Source organism: Artemia franciscana, chromosome 4, assembly GCF_032884065.1.
Source record: "Artemia franciscana chromosome 4, ASM3288406v1, whole genome shotgun sequence".
Lineage (NCBI taxonomy): Eukaryota > Metazoa > Arthropoda > Branchiopoda > Anostraca > Artemiidae > Artemia > Artemia franciscana.
Window position 1 is genome coordinate 45,974,778 of NC_088866.1, and position 24,405 is coordinate 45,999,182.

A 24,405-nucleotide genomic window follows, 5' to 3' on the forward strand; every position below is an offset into this window, starting at 1 on the left:
TACAGTCATTTTTTTGTTGGAGAGGGGCGTGCTTGGGGAGGATTTCTATGAGAAGAATCTTCCTTGGGAGGGAAACTTCTGTGGAGTGAATATTCCAGGGGAAATGTTACACTTGGGGGAGGGGGTTGACAGAATTACTATTCAAAATTATTTTTAAATGTTTTACATTATCTTTTCTAAATTTTATATGCAAAGATGTTGCGGAAAATTAACCAGGGGCTTTTTTTCCCGAGTTTTGTTTTCTGAGAAATAATTTACAAGGAAGGGGGCATATTTGGAGTGATGGAGAGACCTAATAGAGATTAAAGTTTTTTTCAAATGAAAGAATGCTCAGGAGAATTTCTCAGGGTGGATCGTCCACAAACAATTTTAAAGGGAGAGGGGATTCTCAACGAGCATGAAATTTCTACACATTTCTGTGAGGGGGAGGGGTATATTTCATACAGGATGCGCCATATTTACAGGAATTATTTTGAAAAAAGAAAAGAAATTATACCATATATGACGGGTTGCCCCATCCTTATTACCTTACTCTTTACGCTAAAGTTTGACTATTTACTAGAATTGAAACACGATAGCCGTTTAATTAGAATAGGGACCTTTTTTAAAAGTTTTTTTTTATTGTTTTAAAAAATAGAGTTGTGAGAAAGAGTCAAACTTTAGTGTAAAGAGCGGGGCATTGAGGAGGGGACAGCCCCTTTCATATATGGAATAATTTCTGTTCGTTTTAAGTTTTACGGTCGTTCCTTACTTTCCGCTAAAAAAAAAACCGAACAAAAACTCAAAACGAACACAAATTACTTTTCAGGAATAAATGAAACCAAAAACGAAAAGAAATTAAATAAACAATCATAGCCAACAAAATTATAACTGGATCTAATATAAACGAACAATTAAATATTAAAACTAGTAAAACTTCAATTAAATATGGAAATTAAACTTCACCGCTAACATTAAAGTGCCTATCCCCTTTCAAATTTCCTTAACTGCGGCGCTCAGCATAGGAGACTCAATCTTGCAGTTGAACTATGCGCAATTACAGCAGTCCCATGCATTGATGGGGTTTTAACCTCCCGGGATGTCGGTCCAACTCCTAAGAAACATAATGGAAATGAATAAAAACACATTTTGGTTCGCTTTTTCATGCTTCCGTAAAATATACCCCCCTAAACAGAATTCTTGGATACAGTCCTGTACAGAACCCATCCTTGTAAAAGAAGAGAATCTCTTTTTTACATGGTCAGTGCTGATATGCCTTCTTTTTTCTGCTCCTTCATGTTCATGTAGTTCAACAGTTCATGTAGAACTGTTGATATCCAAAAAATTAAAATAATTCTTTATAGCATTGGAGCAGAAAACTTGGATTGATTTTAACTTGCCAACGATACCAATTAAAAGAGAAAGATTAACGTCTAGAGTTTGAAAATTACATTCCCCTTCTATTTTTACAAAATAACTAATCTAGAAAAATTACACAAATTTTTTTCAGGTTGAATCAGGGTATGGGGGAGGTATACATTTCCGAAGGGGGGTACTCTGAAAAATGTTTTATGTCTAAAATTCCCTTCACAAAGCGAAGTTCGATCCCTTAGTATTGCATGTCCAAACTGATAACAGTAGAAAAAGATTATTTGAGAAAAATATACCTATATTATTCCAATTCACTCTGTCATACTTGAAGGAGACATTTCGTGAAGCACGCTGATCGTGAAGCGCTGGTTTTGCGTGGAATGCGACTAATTTAAGCAATAATCCTTAGTATATTTACGTCAATTCTATTTTTGGGACTGGTTAAAATAAATATATAGAATAGCGTAAATAAAGAGAAGTCAGTACGTTACTATAAATGGAAGCTTTTTAAACGTAAAGAATAGGACGGTATCTTATTCAGCGTTTTAAATAAAAATATAAGAATTTGGAGCATTATTAGAGCTTCGATTAAATTTTGGAAGCAAAAATCAAATTAATAAAATGGTTTGTTGAACAGACCCCCCTCCCCACCCCAATCCCTTCTGACTTTCATGATCAAATTATAACCGATTTGGCCTCTCTAGTTACAGTACAATATTATTATAAGATCACTAAGTCTTTTTTTTCTCAATTTTTGTCAAAAACAAGAAAGTCTAATAATGAACTGATTGATTTTAAAGAATTTAGAAACCATGAATATCAGAAAAACATTGAACTGATCAAACGTGTGGTGTGAAACAAGAAGTATAAAACATTTTTTTCGTAGTTTTTCCGTTAATAACGATAACCTATTTTACTTGATTAAATAAAAAACAAGTTTTTTCAACTGAAAGTAAGGAGCAACAGTAAAACTTAAAACAAACAGCAATTATTACGCGTTTGAGGTGGGTTACCCCCTCGTCAACACCTCGTTCTTCGCGCTAAAGTTTTTAGTACTTATAAGATAACTTCTTATTGTTTTAATCAAATGACCCTTGTCTTTCAAGAGTAGTTCTTAAGGAATTGGAACAAAATCAAAAATTTTGCGCAAAGAGCGAGAAGTTTAGGAGGGGAAAACTCTTCTCGTATGCGTTATAATTTCTGTTCGTTTTAAGTTTAAAATTTTTAACTGGAAGTGATTTCGGTTGAAAAACTTTTTACCATTTTTTTATTTAATTTCTGATCGTTTTTAAGTGATGCCAGGAAATCTGGCTCCAACCCCACATAATAATCCCCCTCCACACGGAATTATCTTCTAAGAAATTCAGCCGCGGTGAAAATTTACCCTGGACAATTACCTTTAACATCTTCACGTGTAAAATTGAGTCGGCAAAGAGAAACCAAGACATATAAAAACGATTTTGTGTAGGAATTCTGGCAAATTGCCCCATTATAAGATTTTACCTCAGAATTTCACCTCCTTGAAACTTCCCTCTCAATGGAAAAGCCCTAAAAGAGAAAATTAGCCCCCCCCCCAACACCTCCGAAAATGTGCGCATGCTTCCGAATAACAAATACTATAAGTAAACAATGGAGAAATTTACAACTTAAAAACCTTCCCTCTAGAGCTGTGGGGGTCATATTATCTTAGAAGGTATAGTTGTTGGGCCTTTCAGCTATGCTGAACAAAATGGTTCTCTTATAATTTTTATCGGATGAATTGTGAGAAAAAAGGACGTGGGAGATGACCTAGGTACCCTCCAATATTTTTTTTCACTTAAAAGGGCGCCAGGATTTTTAATTTCCTTTCACATGAGCCCTTTTTCGATATTCTAAGAACACTGGGTCGACACAATCACCCCTGAGAGAAAAAACAAAACAACCAAATAAACACGCATCCATGATCTTTCTTATGGCAAAGAATAGGAAATTCTACTTTGTGGTAGATAGGAGCTTGAAATCTCTACAGAAGAGTCCTCTGTTATGCTGAATCTGATAGTGTGATTTTCATTAAGAGTCTTTGACTTTTCAGAAATTTTTTCCCTCTTTTTTTAAATTGGGCAAATTTTATCAGGCTCCTACATTTTGACGGTTAACATTAAACTTAATGAATCTCATATATTTGGAATCAGCATAAAAAGCCAATTGTTTTGATTCATCTATTATTATCAAAACCCGTTTTTTTAAGCTTTGGTTACTATTGGTTGAGCCGAGTCGCTTCTTACGTACAGTTCGTTACCACAAACTGTAAGTACTTTCACTGTTAGGGATTGTGTGCCTTTTTCAAAAATCAAGCAAATTCTTTCAGGCTCGTAGCATTTTGATAAGTAACTCAAAACTTAAAGAACTTGTATATTTGAAATCGACATAATAAGCCACTTCTTTTGATGTATATATAAATACACACACACATATATATATATATATATATATATATATATATATATATATATATATATATATATATATATATATATATATATATATATATATCATGAAAAGAGAAATCACCAATGCAACAGCACAAACACAAGAAAAAAAAAAAAAAAAAAAAAAAAAAAAAAAGAGAGACAGAAGGAGAAAAGGAAGACTGTTTTCCTAAATTAGTGATTAATATAGACCAGCACTTGAATGAGGCCTTAACCCTACTCATCCATACAATCACATAGGTCAAACAGCATAGCCACACACAATCAACCATAAAGAATATATATATATATATATATATATATATATATATATATATATATATATATATATATATATATATATATATATATATATATATATATATATATATATATATATATATATATATATATATATATATATATATATATATATATATATATATATATATATATATATATACACCGTACATATATACACCTTACCTTACCGATATGTTTAAAAATTAACTCTTAAAGTTTATTTTGCCTGTGAAACACACGATTTTGTGACAAGCCCCCAGCTCTAACTTGCATCGAAAAGATAAGCTACTTATGTCACTTATACCATTCGATTCATTATTTTCACAATCATCATTCACCAGCCCATAATTACGATATTACTATATCTTTTCTTACAGAATGATCTGAATTCCTTTCGAAAATAGGGTATTTGTTTCCATTTTTACACTCTTCAACACCCTTTTTAATGCATTTTTCAATCAAAGAGGACATGCACACTGGATTATGAAAAATAATATGAAAGTTGAATGTGAGCTCCCAAAAGATAAGCAAAATTTTGTCTTACGCTGATACATTCATATCATGGGACTAAAGAACAATAATAGAACAGTAACTTTCAAAGAACATAACCTTTAAAAACGGCTAATAACATTAAAATGTGTTTGCTCAAGATTGGCAATGATAGTCCATCTGCAAATAATCAAAGCTGTTTCTAATGAAGAAATAGCAAAGGTAATTTTTATCGATTTTTTAATTATCATTTCATTTGTCTAACAATAGCAAAAATTCCAGTAAATTATCCATGAGCAATTTCATCGATAATTTCGTAAGCATACTATATTTATGAGTAACTTATTTGGACAGTACTAAACTTCGGTCTGTTAGTAATCCATTTATTTTTGCAATCAAGGAGCCATTAAAACGACGGATTTGCAGGACTTAAACAACATACTAGAATATTTTCTTGAGTGTTAACTATATTGGCAGTGTAACTTTTCATAGTTTACTGTGAAAATCTTTAAACTAAGAATAAACGAATTGTTTGGTTCGTAATTACAAATTTTTAATCAAATATAATTTTACAAAGAAACTTTATTTTGTTCAATATATATATATAAAAATAAGTTGTCTGTCTGTGTGTCTGTCTGTCAGGTGACGTCATGTTTCTGTGTCGACTGACGTCATGAAGCTAGTTGTCGTCATTTTTGCTATGACGGTGACGTCATTAAAGATATTTAAGACATATATGTTCACGTAGAAATCTATTAATGTTTAAGTTTAAAATGACTGATGAACTTACAATGACAAAAGCCGATGAAGATGCTCAAAGAGTCTATGCCAAAAAACTTGCTTCTGATAGAGAAAGTCAGAAAAGAAAGCGTGCCGAGGAATCAAAAGAACAGCAAGGAAACAGGCTTGAGGCTGATAGAGAAAGAAAGAACAGAAAGCGTGCCGAGGAACTACCAGAGCAACGCGAAAGCAGACTTGCTGCTAAAAGAGAAAGTGAAAAAAGAAGGCGTGCCGAGGAATCACAAAAACAGCAAGAAATCAGGCTTGCTGCTGATAGAGAAAGTCAGAAAAGAAAGCGTGCCGAGGAATCACAAGAACAGCAAGAAATCAGGCTTGCTGCTGATAGAGAAAGTAAGAAAAGAAAGCGTGCCGAGGAATCAGAGCAACCTGAAAGTTATCGCCTGGCATTCAAGTACAGCCCAGTCGATGAATATAGCTTGAGTAGATGTGTTCAAATCGGGACAATGTCTAAAATTTGTCCCTATTGCAAGGCCTTGAAATTCAATGGTGAAACAATGGGAATGTGTTGCGCCTCAGGAAAAGTTAAACTTCCTCTATTGGCTGCACCACCAGAGCCATTGAAGACTTTCCTTACTGGAACTACGTCAGAATCTAAACGTTTTTGTCACAAATCAGAAAATACAACTCATGTTTCCAAATGACGTCGTTTGGAGCCCAAATCGAAAATCCAGATCAATTTATGTCTACTTTCAAAGTAAAAGGGCAAATTTATCATAGAGCAGGGTCCCTTCTACCATTCTCAGGCGAGAATCATAAATTTTTACAATTGTACTTCATCAGTGATAGAAATTCTGAATTGAATGCACGTTGCGAAATTTCTCCCAACGTTAAAAGGACAATCGTTTCCCAATTGCAACATCTTTTCCACGAAAATAATAATTTAGTGCGTCTGTTCAAAATAGCCATCGATTTGATGCCTACTGATACGCATAAAATTGTTATTTCCGCTGACAAAACGCCTCCTGGCCAACATGTGCGTAGATACAATGCTCCAACTATCGACGAAGTGGCAATCGTTATGGTCGGTGATCATTTTTTACCTCGATATATTATTCTTCATAAGCGAAACGCTCAGTTGTTAAGAATTGCTGAAACTCATCGATGCTAGGATGCCCTACAATATCCTATCATTTTTTGGGATGGAGCCGACGGCTATCACTTTAATATTAAATTGATGAATCCAGCCACTAACAAAGAAATGAATAAGAAATGCAGTGCAATGCATTATTATTCCTATAGACTAATGATTCGGCAGGATGAAGAAAATTATATTTTAAAATGCCGTGAATTGTTTCACCAATTTGTCGTTGATATGTATGCTAAAATTGAATCAGAACGTTTGCTATATATCCGCCTGAATGAGACCAAGTTCCGCTCTGAACAATACATTCATTTGCGAGATGCAGTTATAAATGACGGTAATACCACAAACGTTGGAAGATTAACAATTTTACCTTCGTCATATGCTGGTAGTCCCCGTCATATGCATGAATATGCTCAAGATGCTATTGCGTATGTTCGTCTCTATGGTCGTCCAGATTTATTTATTACATTTACATGTAATCAATCTTGGGACGAGATACTGCAGCTTTTACTTCAAGGACAATTGGCGGTTCATAGGCATGACATTACGGCCCGTGTCTTCCGTCAAAAGTTGAAATCACTGATAAACTACAGAGTAAAACTTGAAGTGTTTGGGTCAGTGCGATGCTGGATGTACTCAGTGGAATGGCAAAAACGAGGTTTGCCACACGCACATATATTAATCTGGCTACATAAAAAAATTACTTCGAACGAAATTGATGATTTGATTTCCGGTGAAATACCTGATAAAAATGTCGATAAGGGGTTACATGATATTATTGTAAAAAATATGATACATGGACCTTCCGGTGCACTGAACGAAAAATCACCATGCATGGCCAAAGGAAGGTGCACAAAGCAATATCCTTGACTTTTAGTATCCAGCACAATTACTGGCAATGATGGTTACCTACAATATAGAAGAAGATCTACTGAAGATGGTGGTAAAACAGCAATAATAAAGAAGCGTAACGGTACCACCATCGAAGTAGATAACCAGTGGGTTGTTCCATATTCCCCATTATTATCAAAAACAGTTAATGCACACATAAACGTTGAATACTGTAACTCCGTAAAGGCAATCAAATACGTATGTAAATACGTCAACAAAGGCAGTGACATGGCAGTTTTTGGCCTGCAGCCCGAAATAAAAGATTTCGACGAAATCGTACAATATCAGGCTGGAAGATACATAAGCAGTAATGAAGCTGTTTGGTGAATTCTTTCATTTCCGATACATGAACGTAGTCCAGCTGTTGTTCACTTAGCGGCACATTTACAGAATGGTCAACGTGTTTATTTCTTGGAAACCAACGTGCAACAAAGAGCCCTGAATCCACCGGATACAAAGTTAACCGCTTTCTTTTCGCTTTGCAAAAATGATTCTTTTGCAAAAAAAACTGCTGTATACTGAGGTGCTTTCGTATTACACGTGGAATACTAAAAATAAAGTATTTGAACGTCGAAAACAGGGTAAGTCAGTCGACGGCCAACCTACCATCTTCAAAGATACCACGATAGGAAGACTCTACACCGTTCACCCCAATCAACATGAATGCTTCTTTCTACGCCTGCTTTTGGTGAATGTACCCGGTCCGACATCCTTTGAGTATTTGAGAACTGTAAACGGTACTATACATGACACTTACCGTAGTGCATGCCAAGCTCTGAATTTATTGGAGAATGACAAACACTGGGATAACTGCATCAATGACATGTGCGAAACGTCAACCCCAAGTCAAATTCGTGCATTGTTTGGCATCATTTTAACAACTTGCTCTCCATCAGCTCCTACAGAGTTATGGAAAAAATATAAGTCAAAAATGTCCGAAGATATACTCCATCGAAAACAGTTAGAGACGTCAGATATGACTTTTGATTTTACATCAGAAATTTATAACTACACTTTAGTTATTATAGAAGATTTGTGCGTACGTATGGCAAACAAACCTCTTCAGGATTTGGGAATGCCTTCACCTAACCGTATCGCTGCTGTTTCGACATGTGTAGAATTGGATCGTGAACAAAGTTACAGTACGAGTATGTCGTATGTACAAAATAACATTTCCAAGTTAACGTCGGAACAAAAAGACATTTATGATACGATAATGCATTGTGTCGGTAACAACGTTGGAGAAATTTTCTTTTTGGATGCGCCAGGAGGTACTGGTAAAACGTTTGTGATAAAACTGATTCTGGCATCAATTCGATCAAAAAAAGATATAGCGTTGGCAATTGTGTCGTCCGGAATAGCCGCAATATTGCTGCCTGCTGGAAGAACTGCTCATTCCGCTTTGAAATTGCCTCTGAATTTGCATTCTACAGAAACTCCCACGTGCAATATTTCCAAATCATCTGGGATGGGTAAAGTATTGCAGCAATACAAACTTATTATTTGGGATGAGTGCACAATGGCACACAAAAAATCGCTCGAGGCTCTGGATCAAAGCTTGAAAGATTTGAGAGGGAAGTCGAAACCCTTTGGCAGCACATTAATATTGCTTGCGGGAGATTTCAGGAAACATTACCTATAATACCTAGATCAACTCCTGCAGACGAAATGAATGCTTGCCTGAAAAATTCTAATTTATGGGCACACGTAAAAATATTAAAATTAACTACAAATATGCGTGTCCGATTGCAAAACGATGACTCTGGTCAAACATTTTCAGATCAATTGCTGGCAATTGGAAACGGAAAGCTCCCAGTAGACTCAATTTCGGGACGTATACAACTACCTGCCGATTTCTGTAATTTAGTGACGTCCAAAAATGAATTGATTGAAAAAGTATTTCCGAATATTCTAAAAAATTATTAAAATAATAAATGGCTAAGTGAAAGAGCGATTCTCGCACCCAAAAATATAGACGTCCACAAAATCAACAATATTGTTTTGACCAAGATTCGAGACCAGGCAGTCCTTTACAAGTCAGTCGACACAGTTTTGGAATCAAATGAAGCGGTTAATTATCCATCTGAATTTTTAAATTCCATAGATCTTTCAGGGTTTCCACCACACGTGCTACAACTAAAAATAGGCGTACCAATAATACTTTTAAGAAATATCAACCCACCAAAGCTTTGCAATGGCACGCGACTTGCCGTAAAAAAAAACAATGGAAAACCTAATAGAGGCCACAATCTTGACAGGGCCTTTTGAGGGTGAGGCTGTTCTTATTCCTCGCATTCCCATGATTCCAACGGATCTGCCTTTTAAATTTAAAAGATTGCAATTCCCAATTTGATTAGCATTTGCAATCACCATTAACAAAGCTCAAGGTCAATCATTAGAAAAATGTGGTATAGATCTTAATACTGATTGTTTTTTCCATGGACAGTTGTACGTTGCATGTTCGAGGGTCGGTAAACCTGACAATCTATTTATATGCAGCGACAATTGGACAGCGAAGAATGTTGTATATTCGCAAGTTTTACGCAGTTAATTTGTATTGTATCTATCTATCTATCTATCTATATAAAAACGAGTTGTGTGTGTGCATGTTTGTTTGTTTGTAAAAAGAGCGTTTGTATATGACGTCATTATTAGTACATACGGCTTTGTATATGCACAGACAATGGGAAAGCCAAGAATGTTGTATATTCGCAATTTTTACGTAGTTTAACTCCTGCAGACGAAATGAATGCTTGCCTGAAAAATTCTAATTTATGGGCACACGTAAAAATATTAAAATTAACTACAAATATGCGTGTCCGATTGCAAAACGATGACTCTGGTCAAACATTTTCAGATCAATTGCTGGCAATTGGAAACGGAAAGCTCCCAGTAGTGGGAAAGCCAAGAATGTTGTATATTCGCAATTTTTACGTAGTTTGAAACACATATATAAATCTATCTATATTCACAGGTGGGACACAGGGACACAACTACAATGGCGCGTAACTAATATGGCACGTAACGACTTACGCGCACGGGGGGCTTGGGGGGGGGGGCGAAGCGCCCCACCAACTAGCTGTTGGGGTGGCGCGAAGCGCTACCCCAACAGCTAGTACTGTATAAACATCGTCTTGCATACGAAGATCAATATAGGATTTCATTTTCAACATTAGTATTATAGTATTATTATAGTATTTAATCGATCATTATAATTAACTATAAATTAGGATCATTACGATCATTAGAAGAAGAAACTATTGCATATATTGGACTTAGCTAGCTGCCTGATTTTTTGAGGTTCTTCTCTTATTATTCTAAAGAACAAAAGGCCGTAGACTTTTTCCTGTTTGTAATCAGGGTTTACATAAAGCATCAGTTTTCATAATTTTTTTATTCATAATTTACATGTAGCTGTAGGTTTTTTTTTCCTGTAGTTGTTGGCTTAGTTGATCTTTAGTCAAAGGCGAAAGATTAACTCGATATGAGGCGAGGCCAGAACTATTAAAACTGCTAGAGTTGACTTGAGTCTTTAAAAATAAATTCTAGTAATTCATTATCAGTCTTTTAACAAGGTTTGAAAGCAATAAGGATTTCAATATACAATCAAGTAAATACGGGCAAAAAAAAAAAAATCATAGGATGAGAAAAAATAATTCAATGAGCAGCAATTCATGGACAACTTTAATGACATGGTACTAATTTGTGCTTATAGGCCATCTATTCTTCAGTACAGTCTTGCTCCTACATAGCTAGTAACAGAATAGAAATATAGAATAAATAAATTAAATGGAAAAATCAAAAGGATATATAACAATAAGGCTGAAGGAAGTAATAATTTATTTTGATAAAGTCTCACTGTTTCGTGTCTGTGTATTTTTCTTAAGTGATTAAAAATTCGGCTTTTGTGTCCATATTTGAAGCAAATTTAGTGATGTCACAATTTAACTTGCATTGCTAACAAGTAGCATATATGAATACCAGTGGCTTTAATTGGGGGAGGGTGATTATTTCTACAAGATGTATTTCCTGCATCGCCCCTCTTAGATTCAAACAATCTTTTTGTGGTATTATCACTGAAAAGGAGCTTGTTTTTTTTCGTGTTTTTGTTCAAGAAATTGAAAAGACATCGAAATTCTCCTCCGAGAATTCTGAAAAATACTCTTTTGCCCCCCCCCCCCCTCCCAGGGCAATGCACAGAATATTGTTTTGAAGGGATGGGTATGAAAAAAGTTGAAAAACTCATCGGAAATTTGTTTAAATGCATTGTGTTACGTTTTAATGAGTTGAACAAAAATATGGGAGGGAGGAACTGGATCCAGCCTTGCTCCCTAATTTCCTTGAATTAACGTTCTTGATGAATACCAGGGATGTTTGACGGCGGAGTGATAATTTTCATTACAAAAGAGCTGGTTTTCTTGCGTATTTTTGTAAGAGAAATTGAAAACATGAGAGAATTGTCGTCTCTGGATTTTGAAAAATACATTTCTCTGCCCCTCCCCCCTTAATTACTGTGAAATTAACACCATTCATCAATGCTATCTCTGAATATTGTTAGCTAAAGGGCCAAGATCATATATATTTGATTTAGGGCCTATCTTCTCTGATTTTGTTTTTTTGATGACAGTTATATTCAAGTCTTGATTGGAAAATTTTCCGTTTAGCATTAAAATTCTAACGTCCCTGAAGGCTGTAAAATCTAAGAATGGAGACAATAAACTAGAAAAATTCTGTAGTTGTCTTAGTAAGTGTAAAAGAATTAAAACAAACTATTACGCATGGGGTACGGGCCCTCAAAACCATTTAAGAAATAACATGTTTGACCAAAGAGTAGACAAAACTGCTAACAGAGGAGAAACTTATGTTTATTTTTGTGAGGAAAAAAAACTACAAAAACCAACTGGTGCAGAAATATGCCTTTTAGAACGATCATGGTTAATTCGTTGTGATGTATTATCAATACGCTCCTGGTTTGATGTTCGGTGAATTCTAATTGCCAAGCCATTCGCTTTGATTGCATTCCGAATGGTTAAATTATTCTATACACATCCCGCAAAGAATATCTCGATTATTTGTTAGCTAAACAAATACCAACATAAAAAAATATCCCTAGTGTGGGGTTGAAAAAGAATCAATTTAGCAAGGATCCAAATGAGGTAGAAAGGAATAACGTGGAAGCACTTTTCAAAAACTGTGAAAAAAAATACTAGTATGAATTCTAAAAAAAGATGAGTAAAAATAACTTTCTCAGAATAATCGTAATAACTCAGAATAACTTCCATGCTCAAACGTTATCTAGCCCCATACTGTTAATTATTGTATGGGCTTGGTAAATATTTGGGAGAAACTTGCTATTGCCGACTTAGGACTACTTTTTAGGCGAAAAGATGGCCAAAGGAGGTTTAATAGAGTAATCAAAGCTATAACTAATGAAAACCGGTTAAATACTATAAAAAATCAGCACAAAAATGACCAAATAGTACAAACAAATCGGGGAGATTACTCATGAAATCTGATAGGTTTTCAAGATCGTGATTCAGACAATCGAAGGTAAAAAAAAAAATATGCTTTCAGAGGTGACGTGATGCATAAAGACCAAAGAGAAAGGGCTATAAATTATGCCAATACCCCCCATATATGAAAGAGACTGAATAAGTGGGTAACTTTGTCAAATAGCTCACAATAAGTGAAATATTAAATTAGAAAGTCTGAAAATACTGTATAAATTTTGATACTTCAGGGGAGGGGGGACTTGGTTCGTCGACAGTCTGCTTTAATATGGCAAACAAACAAAAAAAATTTACCGACTGTCGCAAAAATTACAGAGACACCTGTAAAAACCCTAGCATTTCAAGGGACCATACACCAATGCTTATGGTTGTGATTACATGCTCTTAAAGTTACCATTTCAGCTCTGCTTATGCAGAGCCAATGCCCCAGATTCTTAGACGGGGAGAAATATGGTAAAACAAGGCCTTAGTTCAATTTTGTTTAATGTTTCTGTACCGCTTCGATTTTTTCTAAACATTCTAAGATAGTGTCTTCCTCCTTCCAACGCAATTTGTTGTCATTGTTATATATACTATGGTTAACTAAGTCCCTGCCATTTTTAATTAACTACAAAAACAATCCGGAAATGTTAAGGAAGACAAAGGGCATTTTGATTAGCCTGAAAGAGGATTTTCAGAATCTTCAAAGCACCGCTGAACACAGCGACTACCATTTTTTTAAGGTCTTTAACCTTATTTGCAATTAAATAAAACTGAGTGGGTTTCAAGGTCTGAAAAAATTATAATTTCCGTATATAAGCACCTGAGTAGTATCTTTTTTGCATTAGAACTGAAACTGCTTTTAAAGAAACTTACCGATTAAAACTACCAATTATGATGAAACTATTTGTAAGTCGTCCTTTTTTCAATGGTTGCTTACACTTTAAAAGAAAAATTGAAAAGCTGACGCTTTAAGGCTGTTTTAAGTTTTCATTTTATCAAAAAATTCTATTAAACTATGACATTTATTCTATAATACGTTGACATATCTCCTGTCTATACTCATGTGTCTTCTGTATTTATTATATGTCTTGTTTTACTAAATTTCCAGGGAATAATTTACATTAGATATTATTTAGAAAATTAATAGTTTATTTCCATTAATATGTCTTCAATTAAAATGAAAAAAAGGCTGAATAGTGGGGCATTCAATAAGAACGTCTTTTAAAGTAAAATACAATATATACTTATTGCAGAAAAGTTGATTACATCTACATCATCACTAATCAGTTTCTCTTTTTTAGGTTTTCCTCTCTCTGTTCGCAATTGCTTTCTGTGCACCAGCTGAGGAAAAAAAGGAGGCCACAGACATTCAAGGAAGCGAATCATTCCTTCCAAGCTATGGCTTTGGCTACGGTGCTGGACTTGGCTACGGACATGGTGGACTCTATGGAGCTTACGGTGCTGGACTATATAGAGGAATTTACAGTCCTTATTATGGTGGTTATGGCTATGGCCGTGGACTTGGCTACTGGTGAACTTTTGAGGCCTTTTGTATTTTTTTGGTTTTAAATAAACTTTGATGTCAAAATTTTATTATTTTTCCTAAGACAAGAGTGACGGCAAACTCTTTACGTATTGATTTAGTTTTATACAGTAAGACTTAATATTTCCCTATATTAAGCAGAATCAAGACAGATATCCAGAAAGTTTGCTTATGTACATTACCACACATAGAAATAAGATAGCAGGAAGGGTAATGGGCTAGTTGATAGGGAGCGACACAGCAATAAAAGAGATACTTTGATGGGCGCTTCAATTCTTCTACTTCCTTGTTAATGTTTACATATAAAAACTAATACTGACGAAGACCAAATTTTCTCTGAAAATTTCAACTTCATCCCAAAATCCGGACTACATAGAGGCATTTATAGTCCTTATTACGGTGGTTTCGGCTACGGCCGTGGACTTGGCTACTGGTGAACTTATTGAGCTCCCTTGTAATTGTTATATAAAATAAATTTTGAATGTCAAAAGTTTTTTTTTCAAGAACGAAAGTAAAGACTGACTTTTTTGTATTTTTTTTTTTTTTTTTGTTTAAAATTATAAAACTTGAAGTTCCCTATTTTGCGCAGTATTCAGACATAAACTGAAAAGGTTAGGTTTTCTTCACAGTCAGACAAAAGAAAGGTAGCAGGAAGGTTAAGGGGCTAGTTGATAAGAAGGTACAACTGTAAAAGAGACGCTCTGAGGGGCAGTTGTGTCCCCTCTTCCTTTTCGTTAAAGTTTATACATAAAGAAATATAAGCGAAATATAAAAAGCTCATTCATTTTGCTCACACTTTCATCTAGAATGCTAAAATCATCAGTAAAATCTAAGTCCAGAAATTATTTTCCTCTCCTTTTGATCCTGCACTCTTTCATTGCCTTTCCCGTGTTCCTTGAGACTAAGTCCATCAAAATGATTCATATAAAAGAGGATAGAACACAACCCTGATTAACTCCTGATTTAATACGCTACCCGCTGCAAACCTTATTTCCCACCTTAATCGCAGCAGTGTAAATAATTCTCATGCATAGCACTAATCACTTTAATGGATTTGTTCGGTATACCATACAAAGATAATACCTTCTACCTTTGTCAAACAGTTCGTGGTAACGAACTGTAGTAAGGAGCGACCCGGCTCAATAGTAGCCAATACTTTAAAAAACGTAATTTTTCATAACAATAGTTAAATCAAAAGAATTGCATTTTAATGCTGATTTTAAACATACATGTTTCATTAAGTTTAGACTCACCCATCAAAAGTTACGAGACTGAGAAAATTTGCCTTATTTTAGAAAATAGGAGGAAAAACCCCTTAAAAGTCATAGAATCCTAACGAAAATCACAGCATCAGATTTAGCGTAACAGAGAACCCTACGATAGAAGTTTCAAACTTTTATCTCCAAAAATGAGGAATTTTGCTTTTTTTGCAACAAGACTGATCACGGATACGTGTTTATTTGTTTTTTTTTGCTTTTTCCCCCCTGGGGCTATCGTATCGACCGAGTGGTCCCATAATGTCATGAGAGGGCTCATTCTAACGGAAACTGAAAGTTCTAGTGCCCTTTTTAAGTGACTTAAAAATTGAAGGGCACCTAGGCCCCCTCCCACGCTCATTTTTTTCCCAAAATCAACGGCTCAAAATTCTGATATAGCCATTTTATTCACCATGGTCGAAAAACCTAATAACTATGTCTTTGGGGACGACTTACTCCCCCAAAGTTCCCGTGACTTACTCCCCCTAGGTTGCAAGTTGCAAACCTTGACCAGTGTTTACATACAGTGATGGTTATTGGGACGTGTACAGACGCTTTCAGGAGGATTTTTTTCGGCTGGGGGAGGAGTTGAAGGGAGGGGGTTATGTGGGGGAAATGTTCTTGGAGTAATTTGTTATGGGGAAAGAAAATTTCCATGAAGGGGGCGCAGGATTTTTTTATTATTTTTTTAAAGAACAATGAAAAAATAAATATGAAAAAGGTTTTGCAACTAAAAGTAAGGAACAGCATTAAAACTTAAAACGAACAAAAATTATTCCGCATATGAGGGGTTCACCTCCTCCTAATACCTCGCTCTTTACGCTAGAGTGATTTTATTAATTTCAATTATTTATTCTACTGCCTTTGTGATTCAGGGGTCATTCTTAAGGAATTCGGACAAAATTTAAGCTTTAGTGTAAAGAGCGAGGTATTGATTAGCGGGGAATCCCCCATATACGTGATAAAAACATGCAAATATATAAGTTTGTTACGTAAGCCAATTCGTAAGTTACGTATATTTTTACTAATAAAAACGTTCGTAAAAATTTAAAAAAATTTATTTGCCTTTTAAATAACCAAAAAACTGGAGTGTAACTAGGTCTACTCCCTCGCTCCTTTTTTCTCAAAATCGGCCGATCAAACCTATGAGAAAGCCATTTATCCATAAAAATTAATGAGTACGCAAACAGAGCCAAATCAAAACATGCATTAATTCAAAAACGTTCAGAAATTAAATAAAAAAAAAGTTTTTTAACTGATAGTAAGGAGTGATATTAAAACTTAAAACGAACAGAAATTACTCCGTATATGAAAGGGGCTGTTCCCTCCTCAACACCCCACTCTTTACGTGAAAGTCTGACTCTTTCTCTCAACTCTACTTTTTAAACAATTAAAAACTTTAGCGTAAAGACCGAGGCGTTGAGGAGGGAACAGCCCCTTTCATATGTGGAGCAATTTCTCTTCGTTTTAAGTTTTAAAATCGCTCCTTACTTTCAGTTAAAAAAAACTTTGTTTTTTTTATTTAATTGATACAAAGATTAACAGAATCGAATACCTGCTCACTATCTATAGAACTAAGGACTAAATGTGTTTGATAACTCAGGCACTTCTCAATTATTAATCTAAGAGTGAAAATTTGGTAGTTGCAGACAAAATTGCAAGCTATCAAAGTCGTAGCAGGTAGTTAAAGTCTCAGTCGCAGATGATAGTATTCAATGTTGCAAATAGTCGCAGCCATAAGTGGACGAAAACGCAAGGATATGCAGTTACAAGTAGTCAAAGTTATAATCGCTAGTTTTCGCTGTCAAAATTGGTTGCAGCAGCAAATAGTTGCAGTTGCAAGTAGTCAGAGTCACAAGAAGATGCAGCCAAAGTCGAAACCCTAAGTAGATCAGTTATAAGTAATCGCAGTCGTAAGTGGTCACAGCCCTAGTGATAATAGTCGTAGTCAAAGTGGCAGGTATTCGTAATCACAGTCGCAAGTATTCAGAGTCATAATTAGTCGCGGTCACCAGTAGTAGCAGTAGTTTTGTATTAGTAGTAAGATTAATTGCTATATCTCCTCAACATTTCCAGAAAGTTTTACCCTAATAACTTTAGCCTTAGCAGTAGTGATAGCAGTAGTAGCAGTTTGTTTAATCTCCAACAATCTGAATGCGCATAGTGCATTTTCATTTAGTTCTATATCCCCAGATGATTCCTTATAAGCTTCTGTCTTTTAACCTTAGCCCCAGTAGCAATAGTAGTGGCAGTAATAGCAGCAACGGTAGTAGCAGTATGCATAATTTTGGTTAGCTCAATGATTCTCTCAACATAACATGAAAGTTCCAGCTTTATGCTCTAATTGCTCTAAGCCTATCCTGAGATAATATTAATACACCTTTTTGACCACCTGCATGCACATAACGTATTTTGATCTAGTTCAACATCCCACTCAACGCTCCCTGCAAGTTTCACCTTAATACCCTTAGCCTTGGAAGTAATAATAGAATAGTAGTAGCACTATTCGAATTGGAATCAGTGGCAGTAGTACCAACAGCAGTAGCTCTAGCAGTATGCACATAGCACCTTTCGGTTAGTTCAAATTTCCCCTCAATGCATCCCGAAATTCCCAACTTAATGCATTAGGTCATTTCTGAGATATTACTGGTATACCTTTTAGACCACCTGCATCCACATAATGTCTTTCGATTGACTTAAACATTCCCTGAAAATTTTGCCCTTTTAACCTTAGTAATAGTAGCAATAGTAATAGCAGCGGTAGCAGTTACAGTAGCAGTATACATACAAGTCGTTTGATTAGTTCAATATTCCTGTGAACAAGCCTGTGAATTTTCAACTTAATTTCCTAAGCCATTCCCGAGATATATTGCCTGTGCGCCCTTTTGATATCTTGCTTGCCCTTAGAAGCAGCAGTAAGTCTGCATGTAGTAGCTGTGGCAGAATATGCACACGGTGCACTTTTCATTATTTAAACATCACCCAAAACCGGCCCTGAAAGTTTCAACTTAATGCAATAAGCAAATACTGAGATGTTGCTGATTCGCCTTTATGATAACCTGGATGCATATAGTGTGTTTTGATTTGGTTTAATATTGGTTCATTATTTGGTTTAATTTTTTTTTGAGGGAGGGGGGCGTGCTTGGGGAGGATTTCTACGAAAAGAATCTTCCTTGGGAGGGAAACTTCTGTGGAGTGAATATTCCAGGGGAAATGTTACACTGGGGGGGGGGGGTTGACAGAATTACTATTCAAAATTATTTTTAAATGTTTTACATCATCTTTTCTAAATTTTCTATGCAAAGATGTTGTGGAAAATTATCCAGGGGCTTTTTTTTCGCGAGTTTTGTTTTCTGGGAAATAATTTACACGGAAGGGGGCATATTTGGAGTGATGGAGATACCTAATAGAGATTAAAGTTTTTTTCAAATGAAAGAATGCTAAGGAGAATTTCTCAGGGTGGATCGTCCACTTGCAATTTTATAGGGAGAGGGGATTCTCAACGAGCATGAAATTTCTACAAATGAGTTTTCTGTGAGGGGGAGGGGTATATTTCATATAGGATGCTCCATATTTACAGGTATTATTTCGAAAAAAGCAAAAAAATTATACCATATATGACGGGTTGCCCCATCCTTAATACCTTACTCTTTACGCTAAAGTTTGACTATTTACTAGAATTGAAACGCGATGGCCGTTTAATTAGAATAGGGAGCTTTTTTAAAAGTTTTTTTTTATTGTTTTAAAAAATAGAGTTGTGAGAAAGAGTCAAACTTTAGTGTAAAGAGCGGGGAATTGAGGAGGGGACAGCCCCTTTCATATATGGAATAATTTTTGTTCGTCATAAGTTTTACGGTCGTTCCTTACTTTCCGCTAAAAAAAAAAAAAAAAAAAAACGAACAAAAACTCAAAACGAACACAAATTACTTTTCAGGAATAAATGAAACCGAAAACGAAAAGAAATTAAATAAACAATCATAGCCAACAAAATTATGACTGGTTCTAATATAAACGAACAAATAAATATTAAAACTAGTAAAACTTCAATTAAATATGCAGATTAAGCTTCACCGCTAACATTAAAGTGCCTATCCCCTTTCAAATTTCCTTAACTGCGGGGCTCAGCATAGAAGACTCAATCTCGCAGTTGAACCATGTGCAATTACAGCAGTCCCGTGCATCGATGGGGTTTTAACCTCCCGGAATGTCTGTCCAACTCCTAAGAAACATAATGGAAATGAATAAAACACATTTTGGTTCGCTTTTTCATGCCCCCGTAAAAAATGTATTTTAAGTAATAAGCTACCAGAGGGAAGCTGAGACATATTTTTTGTACTTAAAAATGTAAACGACAATTCCGACACACTAAGAGAACCAAACCGAAAATAATAGTAATAACAACCATAATGCTTCTGAAAACAGAACTATTTCTTTTTGGAGTTGTAAAATATTATTTTGTTCCTTTTTTTTGTGTTCATAGATTTATCTTTTTCTTCCTACTTTTAGGTTCCTACTAACTATTTTTTACTGTTTATAGTTATATCTTATAACAGATTTTTCATTGTCGTTTCTTTGCCACGATGACGTGTTGGATATATTATATTTCCCATTGAGGCTTATAGTGATTAAATAAAAAAAAGTCTTTTAACCTGAAAGTAAGGAGCGACATTAAAACTTAAAATGGACAGAAATTACTCCGTATATGAAAGGGGCTGTTTACTCCTCAACGTCCCGCTCTTTACACTAAAGTTTGACCCTTTTTCAAAACTCTACTTTTTAAAACAATAAAAAAACTTTAGCGTAAAGAGTGGAGCGTTCAGGATGGAACAGCCCCTTTCATATACGGAGTAAGTTCTGTTCGTTTTAAGTTTTAATCCATGTAAAGATCATCAAACGTAATCCCATCCCCTCGACCCCCCTCCCCAACCCAGAAAAATCCACCTGAAAACGTCTTTACACTTTCCAATAACCATTACTATATGCAAACAATGGTCAAAGTTTGTATCTTACATCCCCTCCCCCGGGAACTGTGGGGGATTCAGTCACCTCCAAAGACATAGTTATTAGGCTTTCCGACTATACTGAACAAAATGGCTATCTCAAGATTTTTATCTGTTGAATATGGGGAACAATGAATGTGGGAGGGGCATAGGTACCCTCCAATTTGTTTGGTCACTAAAAAGGGCACTAGAACTTCTGATTTTGCCTGAATGAGCCCCTTCACGACATTCCGGGACCAGTACGTCAATACAATCAGCCCTGAGAAAAAGAAAAGAAAAGAAAAAAAAAAACACACTCCCGTGATCGGTGTTCAGGGAAAAAATACAAAATTCCACATTTTTGTAGATAGCAGCTTGAAACTTTTACAGTAGGGTTCTCTGATACGCTGAATGTGATGGTGTGATTTTCTTTAAGATAATATGCCGTTTAGGGGTGTTTTCCACTATTTTCCAAAATAAGGCAAATCTTCTCAGGCTCATAACTTTTGATAGGTAAGATTAAATTTGATGAAACTAACATATGTAAGATCAGCATAAAAATTCAATTCGTTTGATGCATCTATTAGTATCAAAATTCCTTCTTTTAGATTTTTGGTTACTATTGAGCCGGGTCGCTCCTTACTACAGTTCGTTACCACGAAGTGTTTGACATAATGCTGACACATATCGAACTGACATTCTTTTAAATTTCTCCTTCCTTAACCTCTTCTCCCTGAAAGTTCCCTATTCTCCCTGAAACTCTATTACCCAATCCAACTGAAATATGTTGTACTTAGAAAATTCTCAGTTGATTTACCTCACTGCTTAGACATTAAAAGATTTTATGTCCAGGGGTACTATAGTACAAGAAGGTTTAGATGGATTGGAAACATAACATTTTAGGTACCCTCCTAGAAACCAACAAATTTTGTTGCTCAATATACCCCCTCCTTTCCCCTCAACGGGACCTTAAAGATTTATCTTCAACCCCCAGTCCCCCCTGATGTATTTCGCATAGTGTATTTGATGACATTGGTACACATAAAAAAGGAAAGGAAGCGGCACTAGACTTAATCCCATCCAGCGGTGCTGTTTACCTAATTTCAATTGTTTTTTTTCGAAGCAACTTTTTTTTATCATGGGCAGCACATAACCTGTTTCTTTCTTCTTTTCACCAAAATACTTCATACGGAAGGTTTTGTCGCATAAACTCCCGAAGGAGGCTCGTTCGATTGGAAATTGAATTATTTAGTCCGGAATTTCGATTTTCAAAGGTATGGTAGGCATTGATGACCACCTGTGTTTCTTTTAGTTGTCTCGGTGGTTGGACATAAGACAAGCCACGGCTTGTCTTATGTGATTATTAAATATTTTTTTTTTTTTTTTTTTACAGAAATAAAGGAACGACATTAAAACTACAAACGAATAAAAATTATTCCGTATATAAAAGGGGCTATCCCCTTCTCAACGTCCTGCTCTTTACGCTAAAGTCTGGCTCTTTCTCAAAACTTTAATTTTTAAAACAATAAAAAAACTTTAGTGTATAAACTGGGGCGCTGAGGAGGAGACAGCATCTTTTATATTCGGAATAATTTATGTTCGTTTTAAGTTTTAATGTCGCTCCTTACTTTCAGTTAAATAAAATTGTTTCTTTCTATTTAGTTTCTGAACGTTTTGAATTAGTGCAGGTTTTGAAGATTGCTCACCATGCATAAATATTTAAAACGAAATTTACATATAATTTTATTTTTTCAAACTAATAATAACCTTATAATAACCTAAGTTTGATTTTGTTGCAGTTTTTAGAATAATAAGCTCTTTTAAAAGTAAATAGCGTAAGAGCGATTTATTTAGGAGAGGCAATACCCCTCATATAAGTAATATTTTCTGTTCGTTTTAAATTTAAATGTTGCACCTTACTTTCAGTTGAAAATTGTGTTTTTTATTTAATATCTGATCTTTTTTAAAATAATGCTGGGAAATCTGGTGCCCCCTTCATCGAAAATTTTACTTCCCATATGGAAAATCCTCCATAGAAGGATCCTTCCACTTATCCTTCTCTCCTCGAACCCCCCCCCCTTCCTAAAATATCCCCCTGAAAAGTCTGTAAGCTTTCCGATAAACTATACTAAATGTAAATAATGGGCAAAGTTCACAAATAGAAGCCCATTGGCCAGGTATTGTAGGGTAAAAAGTCTTCTTAAAAAACAAAGTTACTGGACTCTTCGATTATTCTGAATAAAATGATAATCTCAAAAATTTGATCGGGCGACTTTGGGAAAAATGAGCTTGGTAAGGGGCCTGGTCAACCTTAATTTTTTTTTTCGCTTAAAAAAAACACTAGAGCTTTTAGTTTCCGTTCAAATGACCCTTCTCGCCATATTCTAGTACCATTGAACGATACAATTACCCCTGGGGAAAAAAACAACAACAAATAAACACGCATCCGTGATCTTTTTTCTGGCCAAAGATAATAAATTCAACATTTTTGCAGATAGGAGCTTGAAACCTCTGCAGTGAGGCTCTCTGATACGCTGAATCTGATGGTGTAATTTTGATTTTGATTCTACGACTTTTAAGGGGTGTTCACCCCTTTTTTGCAAATAAGGCAATTATTCTCAGGCTCGTAACTTTCGATGGGTAAGACTAAACTTGATGAAACTTTAAATTTGAAATAATCATAAAAATGCAAATTCCTTTGATGCATCTACTGGGATCAAAATTCCATTTATTTAGAGTTTTGGTTACTATTGAGCCGGGTCGCTCCTTACTTCTAGTTTGTTACCAAAACCATAGTGGTGGACTCTAGGGAGGCTATGGTGCTGGCTTAGACGGATTGTTTTATAGTCCTTATTACGGTGGTTATGGCTATGGCTGTGTATTCAATTATTGGTGAACTTATTGAGCCCTTTTTAACTTTTTGATTTGAAAAAAACTTTGATGTCAAAAATATATTATTTTTCCTAAGCCATGAAGGCAAACTTTTTATGTATTTATGGAGTTTCATACTATAAAACTTAAAGTTCCCGTATATCAGGCAGCATCCAGAAAGAAATCCAGTAAGTTTGGTTTTGTACCACATAGAGAAATAAGATAGCAGGAAGGGTACAGGGTGAGTTGACAGGGGGGGGACACGGCAATGAAAGATATATTCTGAGGAGCACTTCGATCCCCTTACCTACTTTTTAAGTTTTATGCATAAAGGAAAATACTGACAAAGACCAAAAGCTCTCTGAAACTTCCTAATTCATCCCCCAAGCCTTTCCCAACATATTGCAGATCCATCATTTTGATAACCTGGCTGCACACAGTGGTTTTTTTCAATATTTCACGATTTTATACAGAATATTTAGGCCAAGATTTGATTGGGATGTTTTTAGTGGGTGGCTACGTAGCAAATAAGGCACAGGAAGGGGGTGCTGCCCTACAATCCTTTTGATTCTCAAAAAAGGGGAAGTGAACTGTTTATTTCAAATCTAAAGCCATTTCTAGAGTTAAGACCACCACTTCCATACAAAATCGCAAGAAACAAAAAAAATTAGCACAAAGTAGGCACCAAGCTCTTTCATCAGGCAGTACTAGAACACTCTTTATGGTGTTAATTTTATTAACACCATATACCACATACACCACATACACCACAATATTTATTAATGACCATTTGTCATTTACTTCAATTATGGACAGTCAAGAGGTCTCAAATATAGAAGCTATTGGTGTTCAAGTTGATACCAAATGCAGAAATTGATCACAGCAATATGTGCATACAG

At 35.3% G+C, this 24,405-nt stretch overlaps 2 long non-coding RNA genes across 2 annotated transcripts in view; one reads left to right on the top strand and one right to left on the bottom strand.

Moving 5' to 3' along the window:
- The first annotated feature begins 13,663 nt into the window (after positions 1 to 13,663).
- Positions 13,664 to 14,445, top strand: LOC136025666 (uncharacterized). The gene is made up of 2 exons (XR_010617140.1): positions 13,664 to 13,763; positions 14,159 to 14,445. It is a non-coding gene; the product is annotated as an uncharacterized LOC136025666 (long non-coding RNA).
- Positions 14,446 to 19,466: 5,021 nt separating this feature from the next.
- Positions 19,467 to 24,405, bottom strand: part of LOC136026498 (uncharacterized) — a 98,404-nt gene continuing 93,465 nt past the window's right edge. The window contains exon 3 of the long non-coding RNA XR_010617322.1: positions 19,467 to 19,875. This is a non-coding gene — a long non-coding RNA (uncharacterized LOC136026498). The remainder of the gene's footprint in view (positions 19,876 to 24,405) is intronic.